General features: G+C 51.4%; 2 protein-coding genes across 2 annotated transcripts in view; one reads left to right on the top strand and one right to left on the bottom strand.

Moving 5' to 3' along the window:
* The window catches only part of LOC136617429 (zinc finger protein 300-like), a 1,148,901-nt gene that overhangs the window by 682,568 nt on the left and 443,830 nt on the right, over nucleotides 1–22,503 (bottom strand). The window lies entirely within an intron of this gene.
* The window catches only part of LOC136617737 (zinc finger protein 84-like), a 133,177-nt gene that overhangs the window by 74,867 nt on the left and 35,807 nt on the right, over nucleotides 1–22,503 (top strand). The gene's annotated exons all lie outside the window — the stretch shown is intronic.

Raw genomic sequence — 22,503 nt, 5'->3', positions numbered from 1 at the left:
CACACCACCCTCATGTCTATTTATAAGTGCGTCTGCCATGAGGAGGAACCAGAGGCACACACTGCAGAGGGTTGGCAGGGCCAGGCAGCGACCCTCTTTAAAAGGGGCGGGGCGATAGCCCACAATGCTGTACAGAAGCAATGAGAACTCCAATCCTGTGCCACCTCCGTCAGGAGCTGAAAACGTGGGCATAGCAATGGGGAATCCATGTGCCACACAGTATTCATTCTGTCAAGGTGTCGCATAGCTCAATCCACACCGCAAGGGGAAAGCCGTCTGCGCTCTGCCCCCTACCCAAGTCAGTCAGTGTCTTTGTGCCAGACAGGTCAAACACCGCGATGGGAACTAAGTTTGCACCAACAGCATAGGTGGGTCCTAGAAAACCCAAGACATGAACAAAAAATTAATCTGAGCTGCCAAACATGGCAGACTTGCACCGCGCCCACGGCATAGGCCTCGGCCCACAGCTTCAGCAATCCTAGGCAGGAAGCGGACTGTCACTGCACCAAGGACATAGGCCTCTGCACAAACCCTCAGCAATCGCGGGCCTACAGCGGACTCCTATGCTAACGTAGCTGTGCACGTCTCATCAGCGCTGTATTGCTCCTGTAGTTTTTCCCAATGCAGTGCCCCGGATAGTAGAGCTAACGTCAGATTAAATACAGGTGGGCTTCGGCCCACACTGCATGCCCCAGTCAGACTGGGGTTCTTTATAAGTAGACACAGGCAGGTACAACTCCGTGTGGACCGACAGCATGGGTGGGTCCCAGGAAGCCACCGGCGGTACATAAATAAATCCCATTGCATTGCCCAGCACAGCTGAGGTAACAGATTAAATACAGGTGGGCTTCGGCCCACACTGCATGCCCCAGTCAGACTGGTTTTTTTTATAAATAGTCACAGGCAGGTACAACTCCGCAATGGGAATTCCGTGTGCACCAACAGCATGGGTGGCTCCCTAGAACCCACCGGCGGTACATAAACAAATCCCATTGCAGTGCCCTGGACAGCAGAGCTAACATCAGATTAAATACAGGTGGGCTTCGGCCCACACTGCATGCCCGTCAGACTGGGGTTCTTTATAAGTAGACACATACAGTTACAACTCCGTGTGAGCCGACAGCATGGGAGGGTCCCAGGAAGCCACCGGCGGTACATAAATAAATCCCACTGCATTGCCCAGCACAGCTGAGGTAAAGTCAGATTAAATGCAGGTGGTCGTCGGCCCACACTGCATGCCCGAGTCAGACCGGGGTTTTTAATACATAGACACAGGCAGGTACAACTCACTAATGTGAAGTCCCTGTGAACCGACAGCATGGGTGGCTCCCTGGAACCCACCGGCGGTACATAAATATATCCCATTGCAGTGCCCAGCACAGCTGAGGTAGCGTCAGATTAGATGCAGTTTGGCTTCGGCCCACACTGCATGCCCCAGTCAGACTGGGGTTCTTTATAAGTAGACACATGCAGTTACAACTCCGTGTGAACCGACAGCATGGGTGGCTCCCTGGAACCCACCGGCGGTACATAAATATATCCCATTGCAGTGCCCAGCACAGCTGAGGTAGCGTCAGATTAGATGCAGTTTGGCTTCAGCCCACACTGCATGCCCCAGTCAGACTGGGGTTCTTTATAAGTAGACACATGCAGTTACAACTCCGTGTGGACCGACAGCATGGGTGGGTCCCAGGAAGCCACCGGCGGTACATAAATATATCCCATTGCAGTGCCCTGGACAGCAGAGCTAACGTCAGATTAAATGCAGGTGGGCTTCGGCCAAGAATGTTTTCATAGTTGGAGGAGGAGGACGGGAAAGTTTTTGAGGCAGTACGTGTCCTGTCCCCGTGTCCGTGGTTATATGCACCTTCCCAGTGACCGCGTCGCTGAAAAGTTGTTGCGCCTTTGGAACCTAGTAGCGTGGCCTCGCCACCATCATGTCTTTGGGAAGCCTCCGTTTCCACTACCCTGTAACATTGCAGTAGCAGCAGTATAGGCAGAGCCGAGAATTAGTAATGTTAAGGACCGTTACACATGACCGGTCACATTAAGCTTTCAAGCCTTGGGTTCCAAATTAGTTCGTACCTGGATGCATCAGAGAGGCCAAAAACTATATGATTTATAGTTATTAGTTCCCACAGATACGTAGAGTTGAGCCGCGACAGATATACAGCTCACTCTGCTTAAGGCGTGCGTACTCTGAAAGTTTATTCACTTTGGTATAGTTCTAATACAGGAAAGGAATACGTCATTAGTCACGGGGTTAATGTCATTGGGTTAGAAAAACATTAAGAAACATGCATTGTTTAGCAATCAGTGCAGTGAGAATATATCTGTTATGTTCTCAAGCGTCTGTTTCTCTTCAGCGTTATCTTGGTCCTCCCTGGTCCTCCCTTGTATTCACTCTGTGATTCAGGAGGCTGTAGTACAGTCAGTTCCTTTGTCCAAGTCTTTCTGGAGGTGTGGGAGGCCTTTTTCTGATAACAACTGTGTCCAGACTTGATTCTCATGAAAAAGAAAAGAGACACATCATTACACATTGCACCGCACCTCCTGCTCTAAAGCTATTTCTGCTTGAATTATTGTTTCACTACGCACAAGGTTATTAACATCTTATAATGCTCCATTTTGTATCTAGCGGCCATTTTGAGACAGATTCTTCCATATTATGAGCCTGTACCTTCTCAGTAACATTTCAGCGGTAAGAGTATGCACAACCCCCTGTAACATTTCATTGGCAGCAGTGAGGACAGACCCCACTAACATTTCATTTGCAGCAGTATACACAGACCCCAGTAACATTTCAGTAGTATCAGTATAGACAGACCCCAGTAACAGTAACGTAGAAGCAGTAGAGACAAAGCAGCAGATTCACATTTCCCTGGCAGCAGTGTAGGGAGAGCGTAGTATTGGTACAATTTCAGTAGTAGGAGTACAGTCAGGCCCCAGCAACAGTAACGTAGAAGCAATATGGGCAGAGCAGCAGATTCACATTTCCCTGGCAGCAGTGTAGGGAGAGCATAGTATTTGTAACATTTCAGTAGTAGCAGTATAGACAGGCCCCAGTAACATTTATGTAGAAGTAGTATGGGCAGAGCCCACTATTTGTTACATTTCTGTTATAGCAGTATAGACCTGCCCCAGTAACATTTCCGTTGAAGCAGTATGGGCAGAGCCCAGTATTAGTAGAATTACAGTAGTAACAGTATACACCAACCAAGGTAACATTTCAGGAGCAGAAGTATCGGCAGACCAAAGTAACATTTCTGTTGCAGAAGTCTAGTCAGACCCCTGTAGCATTACAGTGGCAGAAGTATAGGTAGGCAGAACAGAGTTACATTTCTGTAGCAATAAGTGTAGGCCAACCCCAGACACAGTGGTGTACCATGAGTGCAGGCGAAGCCCATAAAAATTACTTGGATTACATTGTAGGCGAGGGCCCGAAAAATTGGTGTACCGACAGTACAAATGTACCCCAGAAACATTGCCCATGCCCAACCCAGAGGGCAGGTGAAACCCATTAATCGCTTTGCGTACTGTGGCTTAATTTGTAACTCGGCCTGGAGGCAGCCCAGTGTAAAAAACAATAGGTTCAGGTGGAAGTTTCAATGCTTTAATGAGAATTGAAACAGATAAATATTATTTAGAAAAGTTATGAGCCTTTTGGCCCACAGAAAAATTGGCCGTTCGCAGTGATTACGAGAGGTTTCAGGAGGAGGAGCCGGAGGAGGAGGACGAATACCATACACAGATTGATGAAGTTCTTTAGGTAGCGCTGCTGTCCGCTGGTGGAGAAGAGAAGTCTGGGGAAATCCAGGCTTTGTTCATCTTGATGAGTGTAAGCCTGTCGGCACTGTCGGTTGACAGGCGGGTACGCTTATCCGTGATGATTCCCCCAGCCGCACTAAACACCCTCTCTGACAAGACGCTAGCCGCAGGACAAGCAAGCACCTCCAGGGCATACAGCGCGAGTTCAGGCCACGTGTCCAGCTTCGACACCCAGTAGTTGTAGGGGGCAGAGGCGTCACGGAGGACGGTCGTGCGATCGGCTATGTACTCCCTCACCATCTTTTTACAGTGCTCCCTCCGACTCAGCCTGGACTGGGGAGGTGTGAGACAGTCTTGCTGGGAAGCCATAAAGCTGGCAAAGGCCTTGGAGAGTGTTCCCCTGCCTGTGCTGTACATGCTGCCTGATCTACGCGCCTCCCCTGCTACCTGGCCCTCGGAACTGCGCCTTCTGCCACTAGCGCTGTCAGATGGGAAGTTTACCATCAGTTTGTCCACCAGGGTCCTGTGGTATAGCATCATTCTCGAACCCCTTTCCTCTTCGGGAATGAGAGTGGAAAGGCTCTCCTTATACCGTGGGTCGAGCAGTGTGTACACCCAGTAATCCGTAGTGGCCAGAATGCGTCTAACACGAGGGTCACGAGAAAGGCATGCTAACATAAAGTCAGCCATGTGTGCCAGGGTACCTGGACGCAACATATGGCTGTCCTCACTAGGACGATCACTTTGAGTATCCTCCTCCTCCTCCTCCTCCTCAGGCCATACACGCTGAATGGAAGAGAGGCAAGCTGCATGGGCACCCAGCTGCAGTGGGCCTCAGGCTCCTCCCCCTCCTCCTCCTCCTCCTCCACGCGCTGAGATATAGACAGGAGGGTGCTCTGACTATCCAGCGACATACTGTCTTCCCCCGCCTCTGTTTCCACCCGCAAAGCATCAGCCTTTATGCTTTGCAGGGAACTTCTCAACAGGCATAGCAGGGGAATGGTGACGCTAATGATTGCAGCATCGCCGCTCACCATCAGGGTGGACTCCTCAAAGTTTCCAAGGACCTGGCAGATATCTGCCATCCAGGCCCACTCCTCTGTAAAGAATTGAGGAGGCTGACTCCCACTACGCCGCCCATGTTGGAGTTGGTATTCCACTATAGCTCTACGCTGCTCATAGAGCCTGGCCAACATGTGGAGCGTAGAGTTCCACCGTGTGGGCACGTCGCACAGCAGTCGGTGCACTGGCAGATTAAACCGATGTTGCACGGTGCGCAGGGTGGCAGCGTCCGTCTTGGACTTGCAGAAATGTGCGCTGAGCTTCAGCACGGCCTGCTGACGCTTGCCCACCGCTGTGCTGCCACGCGACACCGACTGCTGGCGACGTGCTGCTGCTGACACATCTTGATTGCGAGACAGAGGTTGCATAGGAGGAGGAGGAGGAGGGTGGTTTAGTGGAGGAAGCATACACCGCCGCAGATACCAGCACCGAGCTGGGGCCGCTATTCTGGGGGTGGGTAGGACGTGAGCGGTCCCAGGCTCTGACTCGGTCCCAGCCTCCACTAAATTCACCCAATGTGCCGTCAGGGAGATATAGTGGCCCTGCCCGCCTGTGCTTGTCCACGTGTCTGTTGTTAAGTGGACCTTGGCAGTAACCGCGTTGGTGAGGGCGCGTACAATGTTGCGGGGGACGTGGTCGTGCAGAGCTGGGACGGCACATCGGGAAAAGTAGTGGTGACTGGGAACCGAGTAGCGCGGGGACGACGCCGCCATCATGTTTTTGAAAGCCTCCGTTTCCACAACCCTATATGGCAGCATCTCCAGGCTGATAAATTTGGCTATGTGCACGTTTAACACTTGAGTGTGCGGGTGCGTGGCGGCGTACTTGCACTTGCGCTCAAACAGTTGCGCTAGCGACGGCTGGACTCTGCGCTAAGAGACATTGCTGGATGTGGCCGAGGACAGCGGAGGTGAGGGTGTGGGTGCAGGCCGGGAGACGGTCGTGCCTGTGTCCTGAGAGGGGGGTTGGGGCACAGGGGGAGAGGCAGTGGTGCAAACCGGAGGCGCTGAACGGCCTTCGTCCCACCTTGTGGGGTGCTTGGCTATCATATGTCTGCGCATGCTGGTGGTGGTGAGGCTGGTGGTGGTGTCTCCCCGGCTGATCTTGGCGCGACAACCCTTGCACACCACAGTTCGTCGGTCGTCTGCACTCTCAGTGAAAAACTGCCAGACCTTTGAGCACCTCAGCCTCTGCAGGGTGGCATGGCGCGAGGGGGCGCTTTGGGAAACAGTTGGTGGATTATTCGGTCTGGCCCTGCCTCTACCACTGGCCACCGCACTGCCTCTTCCAACCTGCCCTGCTGCTGCACTTGCCTCCCCCTCTGAAGACCTGTCCTCTGTAGGCTTAGCAAACCAGCTGGGGTCAGTCACCTCATCGTCCAGCTGCTCTTCCTCCGAATCCTCTGTGCGCTCCTCCCTCGGACTGACTGCCCTTACTACTACCTCACTGATAGACAACTGTGTCTCATCGTCATCGTCCTCCTCACCCACTGAAAGCTCTTGAGACAGTTGCCGGAAGTCCCCAGTCTCCTCACCCGGATCCCGGGAACTTTCCAAAGGTTGGGCAACGGTCATGATAAACTCCTCAGGTGATAGAGGATCCATTTTTTCGCACTCAAGGCCGGGACCTGAGAACAGTTCCTGGGAGTCTGCCTGCTCCTCAGAATGTGTCATTTTCATGGAGTGAGGAGGCTGGGAGGAAGGAGGAGCAGCAGCCAGAGGATTCAGAGTGGCAGCTGTGGACGGCGTAGAAGACTGGGTGGTCGATAGATTGCTGGATGCACTTTCTGCCATCCACGACAGGACCTGCTCACACTGCTCAGTTTCTAATAAAGGTCTACCGCGTGGACCCATTGTGAGATGAATGTGGGGACCCCAGAAACGTGCCTCTCTCCTAATCCCGCAGCAGTCGGCTGCGATACACCTGGACCAGGAGCTTGGCCTGTGCCCACACCCTGACTTGGGCCTCCGCGTCCTCGCCCGCGTCCACGTCCACGCCCACGTCCTCTAGGCCTACCCCTACCCCTCAGCATGGTATATTACGAGTAGAGCAGAAACAGAACGCTGTAATTAAATGTGCCGCTTATTGGCCTGTGGTTGGAGGCTGACTTCGCTTACGGAACGCACAGCAGAGCCAGGAAACAATTATGCGCAAGCCTGTAGTGAGACGTAGGTGCGTATGACTGAGCTACTGTAATTCACAGCGCAGAACCAGTCAAGTGGCCAAAGGCCAGTGGTAGGCCTTAAGTATTTTGCTTCAATTTTTTAAAATGGTGAGATGAAAAACCAGACAGACACCGTATGCAGCGTATATATGTATACTCTTTCCCTCTGGCGGGATGACGGCGATCATGTAACGGACGCAGCAGAGCCAGGAAACAATTATGCGCAAGCCTGCTGTAACGCTTAGCTGGGTAATAATGAGCGACTACTACCCTTAGCAGACACGCAGTAAACTGTACACGGTCACAGGCTTGGCAATAATGAGCGACTACTACCCCCAGCACACATGCAGTAAATTGAAGACGGTCACAGGCAGGCCAAATATAGTATTTTTTTTTTCAATTTTTGGGAAAAAGCCCACTGCCTATATAGCCTGTATATGGATTTCCCTGTTGGAGGATGACTGTAGTTATTGAAGGCACAGTGCAGCTAGAAAAAATTATGCGCAAGGCTGCAGTAACACCTAGCTGGGTAATAGTTAGCGACTACTCCCCCCAGCAGACACGCAGTAAACTGAACACAATCACAGGCAGCCCAAAGATTTTTTTTCCAATTTTTTTGAAAAAGCCCACTGCCTGTATAGCCAGTATATCTCTTTCCCTGTACCACCGTCCCTGCCTCACCAGTACTGCCCCTATAATCTGTAAAATGACTGCATGATATACAAAAAAAATGTGCAAAACTGCTAAAAGCAGCCTCAACAGTACTGCACACGGTCAGATGTGGCCCTAAGAAGGACCGTTGGGGTTCTTGAAGACGAAGATAACAGCCTAACACTCTCCCTATAGCAGCTACAGCAGGACGGCACTTTCCCTAATGTCTCTCAGTGTGCATCTGTGGCGAGCCGCGGCCGGCCCCAGTTTAGATACTCGGGTGTCACCTGATCTCCCCAGCCACTCACTGCAGGGGGGTGAGATAGGGCTGGAACTTCACAGGAGGAAGTTGTAATGCCTTCCCTGTGTTTCTATTGGCCAGAAAACGGCACAAACTTTTCTGGGAAGAAAAGGGAAGTGACTCGAACACCGCGTGGTACTCGTCTCGAGTAACGAGCATCTCGAGTACCCTAATACTCGAATGAGCATCAAGCTCGGACGAGTACGCTCGCTCCTCTCCAGAGATAACATCAGAGAAGTCAGTGATAAATTCAGGCAACTCCTCTGCCTGAATGAAGGCTATATTAGCAGAAATGCAACCGGTCAGACAACCAGGGCTCCATTTCGCAATGTCCACCCTCTCCCAGTCCACTACAGGGTTGTGTAAGCGCAGCCAAGGCAGCCCCAAAACTACTTGCGTAGGGAGGGATTTCATGACATATAGTGTTATAATCTCCATGTGGAACAGCCCAATCCTTAAATGGACATTAGGTACACAAAACCTCAGACTTCTCTGCGATAGTGGAGCAGTGTCAATGGCGGGCACAGGGATGGGACAATCCAAAGGATTCATCTCCAAGCCTAAACATTTGACCGTCTCCTGATGTATTAAATTAATACTAGCTCCACAATCCAGAAAGACTCTTATGGGACTGCCCAGACTGCCACAATCTCAGCGGGAAGCACCAGCCTGGAGGATGATACCCAAGCAACATGATGGCCTAGAGGAACCTTCCCTCTAACCTCCAGGCCATCTAGTTTTCCGACTGTGCATTATGACGTGGGCAAAACTAAGCCATATGACCTGAGCGGTTACAGACAAAGCATCGGCCAATAAACTGTACCGTCCTCCTCCTAACCCCACCAGCCAGTGACCCCAGCTGCATGGGCTCTTCCACATCTGCAGGTAAGAAGCCAGGATCTATAGACAGCTCCTGATGCCTCTCTGATCCATCTCCCAACTTTAATAGCCAGAGACATGGCCTCATCTAGACTGCGGGGTACTGCATATCCTACCAGTAAGTCCTTGATCTTATTGGACAGGCCACAATGGAACTGGCTCTTTAAAGCAGGGTCATTCCATTGAGTCTCCGTTGCCCACCGACAAAACCCAGCACAATAATCCTCGACAGGGGAGTCTCCCTGTCACAATCGTCTGATATTTCCCTCAGCCACCGCTATCTTATCGGGGTCGTCATAGATAAGACCCAATGCAGCAAAAAAGGTATCCGCTGAAGCCAAGACCTCAGACGTCGGGGGTAATGAAAACGCCCATGCCTGTGGCACCCCCTGCAGTCTGGAAATTACAATGCCCACCCTCTGGGCATCATCCCCTGAAGACCCTGGGCACAGTCTAAAATAGAGCTTACAGGCATCTCGAAAAGATCAGAATTTCTGCCTGTTGCCAGAAAAACGATCGGGTAGCTCAATCTTTGGTTCCTTGCTGGGAACCTGCAGTGCCAGTTGTCGCTGTTTTACCTCTGCGACCTCAGCAGCCAGCGCTCCAAGCTGGTGCGACAAAACCTCAAGGGGATTCATAGTAACAGCACAGAATCTCCCTGAGTAGGTAAGGGCTGGTCAATCTGTTGCGTCCCACCAGACGTGCGGCATACAAAAACAAAAGAAAAGGCACAACTGTGCAGCGGAAATACAAAACTATGGGAACTCCTCTCCCTACAAACCCCTAACCCGGGAGGGGGCCCTGCCTACTCGGCGCGCCGATCGCTTCCGACAGGTGCGGACTCACAACGCGTGCCTGGGCCACTAATAAGTCCCTACCAGGGAGCCCTAATACAAAAGGGAACAGAACACCAAAAACTCAAAGATACTTAACTTAAACGTGGAGGAGCTCCAGTGCTGGCTGTGCTCCACAGCAGCAGTCCAAGAAGGACCTGAACATTGACCAGCAGTGAGGTCAATTCTAGCCTGGCTTACATAGGAGCAGAGGTACTCAGAAACAGGTGAGGACTGACATCACTCATCCACCCACCACACCCCTCAGCTCCAGGAACGAGAGAGCCACTGCTAAACCCTGGTCCGGCCCGAGAGCCAGGTGAAGACTTCAGAACGGCTGCAACAGTACATATTTATGATTGACAGCTCCTGACATAAAGCAGTCATGTGGGGAGTAAGGTCCTCATGGTGGGGCTGAAAAAGTATAGGCCTATCAAAGGGGCCCTACCAAATAAACCTTTAATGGACTCAACTTAGTCTTACGATTAGGCATCGGCCTAACAAAGTAAAGGGCTGATAAAATGTGTACCTCTGCCCTTTTCTATAACTTCTGGTACACTACATATATCTCACACATATATATATATATACACATATATATACACGCAGAGCCACACACAAAACATATAAATATACACACACATTATATATTACACACGCACCCATATAATTATACACACATACCATTATATACAATTACATATAGTATATATACACAGACAATACAACAATAACATTTGATATACAATCAGTGGAGTGATACAGGAGGTAGAGGGGGGAGCGAGGCATGGGGGAACACAGGCAGTAGGGGATTACATGTGGAAATCAGTTATTAGGAAGCTAACAGGATGGGGCGGTAAGGAGGTGCAGGGGGAGAGGTCGTATGTGATAGGCCGGGTGGAAGGTGTGGGGAGCCATAGGGAGGGGTGGGGGACTAGATCAGGGGATTTGGTATGCCTCCCTAAAGAGGTGCGTTTTTAAGGCATGTCTGAAATTTCGTGCATCGGGAATTGTCCGGATGCCTTGGGGTAGAGAGCCTTGGTGCTGCTCTGGTGAAGTCCTGTAGGCGAGCATGAGAGGTTCGTATTGCAGGGGTGTTTAGTCTGTGGGTGTTAGCCGATCGGAGTGAGCAGGCTGGGTGATGTACGGACAGGAGGAGGTAATGTACGGTGGTGTGCAGTGTGCGCGCTGGGTGGTGTACAGACAGGCGGGAGGTGATGTACGGTGGTGCGGCACCATGCAGAGCTTTGTGGGTTAGGGTGATGAGTGTGAATTGAGTTCTGTACTGTATTGGCAGCCGGTGCAGTGACTGGCATAGTGCAGAGTGGACTAAGAAACTGCCACATTTAGCATGGATTGGAGCGGAGCGAGTCTAGTGCGGGGGAGGCCGATGAACAGCAAGTTGCAATAATCGAGTCGGGAGTGGATGAGGGCGACCACGAGTGTCTTTAGCGTGTCCATGGTTAGGAACGGACGTATTTTAGCAATATTTCTGAGGTGCATGTGGCATGTTTGGGCCAGAGATTGGATATGGGGGGCAAAGGAGAGGTCAGAGTCCAGTGTGACCCCAAGGCATCGGGCATGCCGTCGGGGGGTTATGATGGTGCCAGACACTGGAATGGAGATGTTGAGGGGAGGTCGGTTAGAAGGTGGAAAGACAAGGAGGTCAGTTTTAGAGAGGTTTAGTTTGAGAAAAAGGGAGGACATAGTGTTAGAGACAGCGGACAGACAGTCGGTGATATTTTGGAGGAATGGTCCGGAGATCTCACGAGAGGAGGTGTATAGTTGGGTGTCATCAGTGTAGAGATGGTATTGGAGGCCGAATCTGTGGATGGTTTGTCCAATTGGGGCAGTATAGATAGAGAAGTGAAGGGGACCAAGGACCGAGCCCTGGGGAATCTAACTGTAAGTGGGAACTGAGAGGAGGGGGCCGAGGACTGAGCCCTGGAGTACCCTGAAAGTAAGGGGGAGGGGAGGTAGAGCCAGCGAAGGAGACACTGAAAGAGCAGTCAGAGAGGTAGGAGGAGAACCAGGAGAGAGCAGTATCCTTTAGACCAATAGAGCGAAGCATAGTGAGGAGGATTTTGTGGTCAGCAGTGTCACATGCTGCGGAGAGGTCGAGGAGGATCAGTAGGGAGTAATCGCCTCTAGACTTCGCCGTCATCGAGTCGTTAGACCCTTTTGTGAAGCTGCAGTGGAGGGGGTCGAAGAGAGAGTTGCTAGAGAGCGTGTGCATACATATACATATACACGATAAGTAGTGATGAAGGACCTGTGATGACCTCAGCATCATGTGCCCAGGGCGGAGCTCCACAGCAGAACAGCAATGAGAGACTTGTGAAAACATCCCAGTCATGTGATCACGGCAGACCTCAATACTACATATAGTAACTGATCTGGGACCTGTGATGATGTCACTGTCATGTGACCAGGGGGTGGAGCTCAGCAGTGGGATAAATGAGTAGTACAAGGACCTGTGATGATGTCACTGTCATGTGACCAGGGGTCAATCCGATGTGTGGATTAGACCGTAAGTATATAAGATGTTATCAGCTGGTAGGTGCAGGACTGATGGTGACCTGCAGGGGGCAGAGCGGCCCAACAATAATAGAGAGCGGCCACCGTAGTGACGGGGTCCGGTGATATACATTGGGGTCCATCATTAGTGGTTGGTGTCCGTCCTCCAGATGTGATCAGTCTTAGTTCTGGGGTCTGGTGATATACATTGGGGTCCATCAGTGGTGGTTGATGTACGTCCTCCAGATGTGATCAGTCTTAGTTCGGGGGTCCAGTGATATACAGTGGGGTCCATCAGTGGTGGTTGGTGTCTGTCCCCCAGATGTGATCAGTCTTAGTTCTGGGGTCCAGTGATATATAGTGGGGTCCATCAGTGATGGTTGGTGTCCGTCCTCCAGATGTGATCAGTCTTAGTCCTGGGGTCTGGTGATATACAGTGGGGTCCATCAGTGGTGGTTGGTGTCCATCCCCCAGATGTGATCAGTCCTAGTTCTGGGGTCTGGTGATATACAGTGGGGTCCATCAGTGGTGGTTGGTGTCCGTCCTCCAGATGTGATCACTCTTAGTTCCGGGGTCCGGTGATATACATTGGGGTCCATCATTGGTGGTTGGTGTCCGTCCTCCAGATGTGATCAGTCTTAGTCCTGGGGTCTGGTGATATACAGTGGGGTCCATCAGTGGTGGTTGGTGTCCGTCCCCCAGATGTGATCAGTCCTAGTTCTGGGGTCTGGTGATATACAGTGGGGTCCATCAGTGGTGGTTGGTGTCCGTCCTCCAGATGTGATCACTCTTAGTTCCGGGGTCTGGTGATATACAGTGGGGTCCATCAGTGGTGGTTGGTGTTCGTCCTCCAGATGTGATCAGTCTTAGTTCCGGGGTCTGGTGATATACAGTGGGGTCCATCATTAGTGGTTGGTGTCCGTCCCCCAGATGTGATCAGTCTTAGTTCTGGGGTCTGGTGATATACAGTGGGGTCCATCAGTGATGGTTGGTGTCCGTCCTCCAGATGTAATCAGTCTTAGTTCTGGGGTCTGGTGATATACAGTGGGGTCCATCAGTGGTGGTTGGTGTCCATCCCCCAGATGTGATCAGCCTTAGTTCTGGGGTCTGGTGATATACAGTGGGGTCCATCATTAGTCGTTGGTGTCTGTCCTCCAGATGTGATCAGTCTTAGTTCTGGGGTCCGGTGATATACAGTGGGGTCCATCAGTGGTGGTTGGTGTCCCTCCGCCAGATGTGATCAGTCTTAGTTCTTGGGTCTGGTGATATACAGTGGGGTCCATCAGTGATGGTTGGTGTCCGTCCCCCAGATGTGATCAGTCTTAGTTCCGGGGTCGGGTGATATACAGTGGGGTCCATCAGTGATGTTTCGTGTCTGTCCTCCAGATGTGATCAGTCTTAGTTCTGGGGTCGGGTGATATACAGTGGGGTCCATCAGTGGTGGTTGGTGTCCCTCCGCCAGATGTGATCAGTCTTATTTCTGGGGTCCGGTGATATACAGTGGGGTCCATCAGTGGTGGGTGGTGTCCATCCCCCAGATGTGATCAGTCTTAGTTCTGGGGTCTGGTGATATACAGTGGGGTCCATCAGTGGTGGTTGGTGTCCATCCTCCAGATGTGATCAGTCTTGGATCCGGGGTCAGGTGATATACAGTGGGGTACATCATTAGTGGTTGGTGTCCGTCCTCCAGATGTGATCAGTCTTAGTTCCGGGGTCCGGTGATATACAGTGGGGTCCATCAGTGGTGGTTGGTGTCCATCCTCCAGATGTGATCAGTCTTGGATCCGGGGTCAGGTGATATACAGTGGGGTCCATCAGTGGTGGTTGGTGTCCATCCCCCAGATGTGATCAGTCTTAGTTCTGGGGTCTGGTAATATACAGTGGGGTCCATCAGTGATGATTGGTGTCCGTCCCCCAGATGTGATCAGTTTTAGTTCTGGGGTCTGGTGATATACAATGGGGTCCATCAGTGGTGGCTGGTGTCAGTCCCCCACATGTGATCAGTCTTAGTTCCTGGGTCCGGTGATATACAGTGGGGTCCATCAGTGGTGGTTGGTGTCCATCCCCCAGATGTGATCAGTCTTAGTTCTGCGGTCCGGTGATGTACAGAGGGGTCTATCAGTGGTGGTTGGTGTCTGTCCCCCAGATGTGATCAGTCTTAGTTCCGGGGTCTGGTAATATACAGTGGGGTCCATCAGTGGTGGTTGGTGTTCATCCCCCAGATGTGATCAGTCTTAGTTCTGGGGTCTGGTGATATACATTGGGGTCCATCAGACTTAGTTGGTGTCTGTCCCCCAGATGTGATCAGTCTTAGTTCTGGGGTCCAGTGATATACAGTGGGGTCCATCAGTGATGGTTGGTGTCCATCCTCCAGATGTGATCTGTCTTGGATCCGGGGTCCGGTGATATACATTGGGGTCCATCATTCGTGGTTGGTGTCCATCCCCCAGATGTGATCAGTCTTAGTTCTGGGGTCTGGTGATATACTGTGGGGTCCATCATTAGTGGTTGGTGTCCGTCCTCCAGATGTGATCAGTCTTAGCTCTGCGGTCTGGTGATATACAGTGGGGTCCATCATTGGTGGTTGGTGTCCGTCCCCCAGATGTGATCAGTCTTAGTCCCGGGGTCCGGTGATATACAGAGGGGTCTATCAGTGGTGGTTGGTGTCTGTCCCCCAGATGTGATCAGTCTTAGTTCCGGGGTCTGGTAATATACAGTGGGGTCCATCAGTGGTGGTTGGTGTCTGTCCCCCAGATGTGATCAGTCTTAGTTCCGGGGTCTGGTAATATACAGTGGGGTTCATCAGTGGTGGTTGGTGTTCGTCCCCCTGATGTGATCTATCTTAGTTCCGGGGTTCGGTGATATACACTGGGTTCCATTAGTGATGTTTGGTGTCCATCCTCCAGATGTGATCAGTCTTTATTCTGGGGTCCAGTGATATACAGTGGGGTCCATCAGTGGTGCTTGGTGTTCGTCCCCCAGATGTGATCAGTCTTAGTTCCGGGGTCTGGTAATATACAGTGGGGTCCATCAGTGGTGGTTGGTGTCCATCCTCCAGATGTGATCAGTCTTAGTTCTGGGGTCCGGTGATATACAGTGGGGTCCATCAGTGGTGGTTGGTGTTTGTCCTCCAGATGTGATGAGTCTCTGTTCTGGGGTCTGGTGATACACAGTGGGGTCCATCAGTGGTGGTTGGTGTCCATCCTCCAGATGTGATCAGTCTTAGTTCTGGGGATATATAGTGGGAGCCATCACTGGTGGCTGGTGGCTGTCCTCCAGATGTGATCAGTCTTAGTTCCGGGGTCTGGTAATATACAGTGGGGTCTATCAGTGGTGGTTGGTGTTTGTCCTCCAGATGTGATAAATTTTAGTTCTGGGGTCTGGTAATATACAGTTGCGTCCATCAGTGGTGGTTGGTGTTTGTCCTCCAGATGTGATGAGTCTCTGTTCTGGGGTCTGGTAATATACAGTTGCGTCCATCAGTGGTGGTTGGTGTCTGTCCTCCAGATGTGATCACTATTAGTTCCAGGGTCCAGTGATATACAGTGGGGTCCATCAGTGGTGGTTGGTGTTTGTCCTCCAGATGTGATGAGTCTCTGTTCTGGGGTCTGGTGATACACAGTGGGGTCCATCAGTGGTGGTTGGTGTCCATCCTCCAGATGTGATCAGTCTTAGTTCTGGGGATATATAGTGGGAGCCATCAATGGTGGCTGGTGGCTGTCCTCCAGATGTGATCAGTTTTAGTTCTGGGTTCTGGTGATATACAGTGGGGTCCATCAGAGATGGTTGGTGTCCGTACTCCAGATGTGATGAGTCTCAGTTCCGGAGTCTGGTAAAATACAGTGGGGGCCATCAGTGATGTTTTGGTGTTCATCCTTCAGATGGGATCAGTCTTAGTTCCGGGATCCAGTGATATACAGTGGTGTCCATCAGTGATGGTTGGTGTCCGTCCTCCAGATGTCATCAGTCTTAGTACTGGGGTCCAGTGATATACAGTGGGGTCCATCAGTGGTGGCTGGTGTCCGTCCTCCAGATGTCATCAGTCTTAGTACTGGGGTCCAGTGATATACAGTGGGGTCCATCAGTGGTGGCTGGTGTCCATCCTCCAGATGTCATCTGTCTTAGTTCTGGGGTCACATGATTTACAGTGGGGTACATCAGTGATGTTTTGTGTCCATCCTCCAGATGTCATCTTCCTTAGTTCTGGGGTCTGGTGATATACAGTGGGGTCCATCAGTGACGGTTGCTGTCCATCCTCCAGATGTGATCAGTCTTTATTCTGGGGTCCGGTAATATACAGTGGGGTCCATCAGTGGTGGTCGGTGTCTGTCCTCCAGATGTGATCAGTCTTAGTTCTGGAGTCCGGTGTTATACAATGGGGTCCATCAGTGGTGGTTGGTGTACATCCCCCAGATGTGATCAGTCTTTATTCTGGGGTCCGGTGATATACAGTGGAGTCCATCAGTGGTGGTTGGTGTCCGTCCCCCAGATGTGATCAGTCTTAGTCCCGGGGTCCGGTGATATACAGAGGGGTCTATCAGTGGTGGTTGATATCTGTCCCCCAGATGTGATCAGTCTTAGTTCCAGGGTCTGGTAATATACAGTGGGGTCCATCAGTGGTGGTTGGTGTCTGTCCGCCAGATGTGATCCGTCTTAGTTCCGGGGTCTGGTAATATACAGTGGGGTCCATCAGTGCTGGTTGGTGTTCGTCCCCCAGATGTGATCTATCTTAGTTTCGGGGTTCAGTGTTATACACTGGGTTCCATTAGTGATGTTTGGTGTCCATCCTCCAGATGAGATCAGTCTTAGTTCTGGGGTCCGGTGATATACAGTGGGGTCCATCAGTGGTGGTTGGTGTTTGTCCTCCAGATGTGATGAGTCTCTTTTCTGGGGTCTGGTGATACACAGTGGGGTCCATCAGTGGTGGTTGGTGTCTATCCTCCAGATGTGATCAGTCTTAGTTCTGGGGATATATAGTGGGAGCCATCACTGGTGGCTGGTGGCTGTCCTCCAGATGTGATCAGTCTTAGTTCTGGTGATATACAGTGGGGTCCATCAGAGATGGTTGGTGTCCGTCCTCCAGATGTGATGAGCCTTAGTTCCAGGGTCCGGTGATATACAGGGGGGTCCATCAGTGGTGTTTTGGTGTCCATCCTTCAGATGGGATCAGTCTTAGTTCCGGGATCCAGTGATATACAGTGGTGTCCATCAGTGATGGTTGCTGTCCGTCCTCCAGATGTGATCAGTCTTTATTCTGGGGTCCGGTAATATACAGTGGGGTCCATCAGTGGTGGTCGGTATCTGTCCTCCAGATGTGATCAGTCTTAGTTCTGGAGTCCGGTGTTATACAATGGGGTCCATCAGTGGTGGTTGGTGTACATCCCCCAGATGTGATCAGTCTTTATTCTGGGGTCCGGTGATATACAGTGGAGTCCATCAGTGGTGGTTGGTGTCCGTCCCCCAGATGTGATCAGTCTTAGTCCCGGGGTCCGGTGATATACAGAGGGGTCTATCAGTGGTGGTTGGTGTCTGTCCCCCAGATGTGATCAGTCTTAGTTCCGGGGTCTGGTAATATACAGTGGGGTCCATCAGTGGTGGTTGGTGTCTGTCCCCCAGATGTGATCCGTCTTAGTTCCGGGGTCTGGTAATATACAGTGGGGTCCATCAGTGCTGGTTGGTGTTCGTCCCCCAGATGTGATCTATCTTAGTTTCGGGGTTCGGTGTTATACACTGGGTTCCATTAGTGATGTTTGGTGTCCATCCTCCAGATGAGATCAGTCTTAGTTCTGGGGTCCGGTGATATACAGTGGGGTCCATCAGTGGTGGTTGGTGTTTGTCCTCCAGATGTGATGAGTCTCTTTTCTGGGGTCTGGTGATACACAGTGGGGTCCATCAGTGGTGGTTGGTGTATATCCCCCAGATGTGATCAGTCCTAGTTCTGGGGTCTGGTGATATACAGTGGGGTCCATCAGTGGTGGTTGGTGTCCGTCCTCCAGATGTGATCAGACTAGTTCTGGGGTCCAGTGATATATAGTGGGGTCCATCAGTGATGCTTGGTGTCTGTCCCCCAGATGTGATCAGTACTAGTTCTGGGGTCTGGTGATATACAGTGGGGTCCATCAGTGGTGGTTGGTGTCTGTCCCCCAGATGTGATCAGTCTTAGTTCTGGGGTCCAGTGATATATAGTGGGGTCCATCAGTGATGGTTGGTGTCCGTCCTCCAGATGTGATCAGTCTTAGTCCTGGGGTCTGGTGATATACAGTGGGGTCCATCAGTGGTGGTTGGTGTCCATCCCCCAGATGTGATCAGTCCTAGTTCTGGGGTCTGGTGATATACAGTGGGGTCCATCAGTGGTGGTTGGTGTCCGTCCTCCAGATGTGATCACTCTTAGTTCCGGGGTCTGGTGATATACAGTGGGGTCCATCAGTGGTGGTTGGTGTTCGTCCTCCAGATGTGATCAGTCTTAGTTCCGGGGTCTGGTGATATACAGTGGGGTCCATCATTAGTCGTTGGTGTCCGTCCCCCAGATGTGATCAGTCTTAGTTCTGGGGTCTGGTGATATACAGTGGGGTCCATCAGTGATGGTTGGTGTCCGTCCTCCAGATGTAATCAGTCCTAGTTCTGGGGTCTGGTGATATACAGTGGGGTCCATCAGTGGTGGTTGGTGTCCATCCCCCAGATGTGATCAGCCTTAGTTCTGGGGTCTGGTGATATACAGTGGGGTCCCACATTAGTCGTTGGTGTCTGTCCTCCAGATGTGATCAGTCTTAGTTCCGGGGTCGGGTGATATACAGTGGGGTCCATCAGTGATGTTTCGTGTCTGTCCTCCAGATGTCATCAGTCTTAGTTCTGGGGTCCGGTGATATACAGTGGGGTCCATCAGTGGTGGGTGGTGTCCATCCCCCAGATGTGATCAGTCTTAGTTCTGGGGTCTGGTGATATACAGTGGGGTCCATCAGTGGTGGTTGGTTTCCATCCTCCAGATGTGATCAGTCTTGGATCCGGGGTCAGGTGATAGACATTGGGGTACATCATTAGTGGTTGGTGTCCGTCCTCCAGATGTGATCAGTCTTAGTTCTGGGGTCCGGTGATATAGAGTGGGGTCCATCAGTGGTGGTTGGTGTCCATCCTCCAGATGTGATCAGTCTTGGATCCGGGGTCAGGTGATATACAGTGGGGTCCATCAGTGGTGGTTGGTGTCCATCCCCCAGATGTGATCAGTCTTAGTTCTGGGGTCTGGTAATATACAGTGGGGTCCATCAGTGATGATTGGTGTCCGTCCCCCAGATGTGATCAGTTTTAGTTCTGGGGTCTGGTGATATACAATGGGGTCCATCAGTGGTGGCTGGTGTCAGTCCCCCAGATGTGATCAGTCTTAGTTCCTGGGTCCGGTGATATACAGTGGGGTCCATCAGTGGTGGTTGGTGTCCATCCCCCAGATGTGATCAGTCTTAGTTCTGGGGTCCGGTGATGTACAGAGGGGTCTATCAGTGGTGGTTGGTGTCTGTCCCCCAGATGTGATCAGTCTTAGTTCCGGGGTCTGGTAATATACAGTGGGGTCCATCAGTGGTGGTTGGTGTTCATCCCCCAGATGTGATCAGTCTTAGTTCTGGGGTCTGGTGATATACATTGGGGTCCATCAGACTTAGTTGGTGTCTGTCCCCCAGATGTGATCAGTCTTAGATCTGGGGTCCAGTGATATACAGTGGGGTCCATCAGTGATGGTTGGTGTCCATCCTCCCCCACTGTGTATCACCAGACCCCAGAAAAGAGACTCATCACATCTGGAGGACAAACACCAACCACCACTGATGGACCCCACTGTGTCCGTCCTCCAGATGTGATCAGTCTTAGTTCTGGGGTCTGGTGATATACAGTGGGGTCCATCATTGGTGGTTGGTGTCCGTCCCCCAGATGTGATCAGTCTTAGTCCCGGGGTCTGGTGATATACAGAGGGGTCTATCAGTGGTCGTTGGTGTCTGTCCCCCAGATGTGATCAGTCTTAGTTCCGGGGTCTGGTAATATACAGTGGGGTCCATCAGTGGTGGTTGGTGTCTGTCCCCCAGATGTGATCAGTCTTAGTTCCGGGGTCTGGTAATATACAGTGGGGTCCATCAGTGGTGGTTGGTGTTCGTCCCCCAGATGTGATCTATCTTAGTTCCGGGGTCTGGTAATATACAGTGGGGTTCATCAGTGGTGGTTGGTGTTCGTCCCCCTGATGTGATCTATCTTAGTTCCTGGGTTCGGTGATATGCACTGGGTTCCATTAGTGATGTTTGGTGTCCATCCTCCAGATGTGATCAGTCTTTATTCTGGGGTCCATTGATATACAGTGGGGTCCATCAGTGGTGGTTGGTGTTCGTCCCCCAGATGTGATCAGTCTTAGTTCCGGGGTCTGGTAATATACAGTGGGGTCCATCAGTGGTGGTTGGTGTCCATCCTCCAGATGTGATCAGTCTTAGTTCTGGGGTCCAGTGATATACAGTGGGGTCCATCAGTGGTGGTTGGTGTTTGTCCTCCAGATGTGATGAGTCTCTGTTCTGGGGTCTGGTGATACACAGTGGGGTCCATCAGTGGTGGTTGGTGTCCATCCTCCAGATGTGATCAGTCTTAGTTCTGGGGATATATAGTGGGAGCTATCACTGGTGGCTGGTGGCTGTCCTCCAGATGTGATCAGTCTTAGTTCCGGGGTCTGGTAATATACAGTGGGGTCTATCAGTGGTGGTTGGTGTTTGTCCTCCAGATGTGATAAATTTTAGTTCTGGGGTCTGGTAATATACAGTTGCGTCCATCAGTGGTGGTTGGTGTTTGTCCTCCAGATGTGATGAGTCTCTGTTCTGGGGACTGGTGATATACAGTGGGGGCCATCAGTGGTGGTTGGTGTCTGTCCTCCAGATGTGATAAATTTTAGTTCTGGGGTCTGGTAATATACAGTTGCGTACATCAGTGGTGGTTGGTGTCTGTCCTCCAGATGTGATCACTATTAGTTCCAGGGTCCAGTGATATACAGTGGGGTCCATCAGTGGTGGTTGGTGTTTGTCCTCCATATGTGATGAGTCTCTGTTCTGGGGTCTGGTGATACACAGTGGGGTCCATCAGTGGTGGTTGGTGTCCATCCTCCAGATGTGATCAGTCTTAGTTCTGGGGATATATAGTGGGAGCCATCACTGGTGGCTGGTGGCTGTCCTCCAGATGTGATCAGTTTTAGTTCTGGGTTCTGGTGATATACAGTGGGGTCCATCAGAGATGGTTGGTGTCCGTACTCCAGATGTGATCAGTCTTGAATCCGGGGTCAGGTGATATACAGTGGGGTCCATCAGTGGTGGTTGGTGTCCATCCCCCAGATGTGATCAGTCTTAGTTCTGGGGTCTGGTAATATACAGTGGGGTCCATCAGTGATGATTGGTGTCCGTCCCCCAGATGTGATCAGTTTTAGTTCTGGGGTCTGGTGATATACAATGGGGTCCATCAGTGGTGGTTGGTGTTTGTCCTCCAGATGTCATCAGTCTTAGTACTGGGGTCCAGTGATATACAGTTGGGTCCATCAGTGGTGGCTGGTGTCCGTCCTCCAGATGTCATCAGTCTTAGTACTGGGGTCCAGTGATATACAGTGGGGTTCATCAGTGGTGGCTGGTGTCCATCCTCCAGATGTCATCTGTCTTAGTTCTGGGGTCACATGATTTACAGTGGGGTACATCAGTGATGTTTTGTGTCCATCCTCCAGATGTCATCTTCCTTAGTTCTGGGGTCTGGTGATATACAGTGGGGTCCATCAGTGACGATTGCTGTCCGTCCTCCAGATGTGATCAGTCTTTATTCAGGGGTCCGGTAATATACAGTGGGGTCCATCAGTGGTGGTCGGTGTCTGTCCTCCAGATGTGATCATTCTTAGTTCTGGACTCCGGTATTATACAATGGGGTCCATCAGTGGTGGTTGGTGTACATCCCCCAGATGTGATCAGTCTTTATTCTGGGGTCCGGTGATATACAGTGGAGTCCATCAGTGGTGGTTGGTGTCCGTCCCCCAGATGTGATCAGTCTTAGTCCCGGGGTCCGGTGATATACAGAGGGGTCTATCAGTGGTGGTTGGTGTCTGTCCCCCAGATGTGATCAGTCTTAGTTCCGGGGTCTGGTAATATACAGTGGGGTCCATCAGTGGTGGTTGGTGTCTGTCCCCCAGATGTGATCCGTCTTAGTTCCGGGGTCTGGTAATATACAGTGGGGTCCATCAGTGCTGGTTGGTGTTCGTCCCCCAGATGTGATCTATCTTAGTTTCGGGGTTTGGTGTTATACACTGGGTTCCATTAGTGATGTTTGGTGTCCATCCT

The sequence above is a fragment of the Eleutherodactylus coqui genome, chromosome 1, assembly GCF_035609145.1.
Source record: "Eleutherodactylus coqui strain aEleCoq1 chromosome 1, aEleCoq1.hap1, whole genome shotgun sequence".
NCBI classification, from domain to species: domain Eukaryota; kingdom Metazoa; phylum Chordata; class Amphibia; order Anura; family Eleutherodactylidae; genus Eleutherodactylus; species Eleutherodactylus coqui.
The sequence above is the reverse complement of the archived record's forward strand: the minus strand, read 5'-3'. Positions and strand labels throughout refer to the sequence as shown.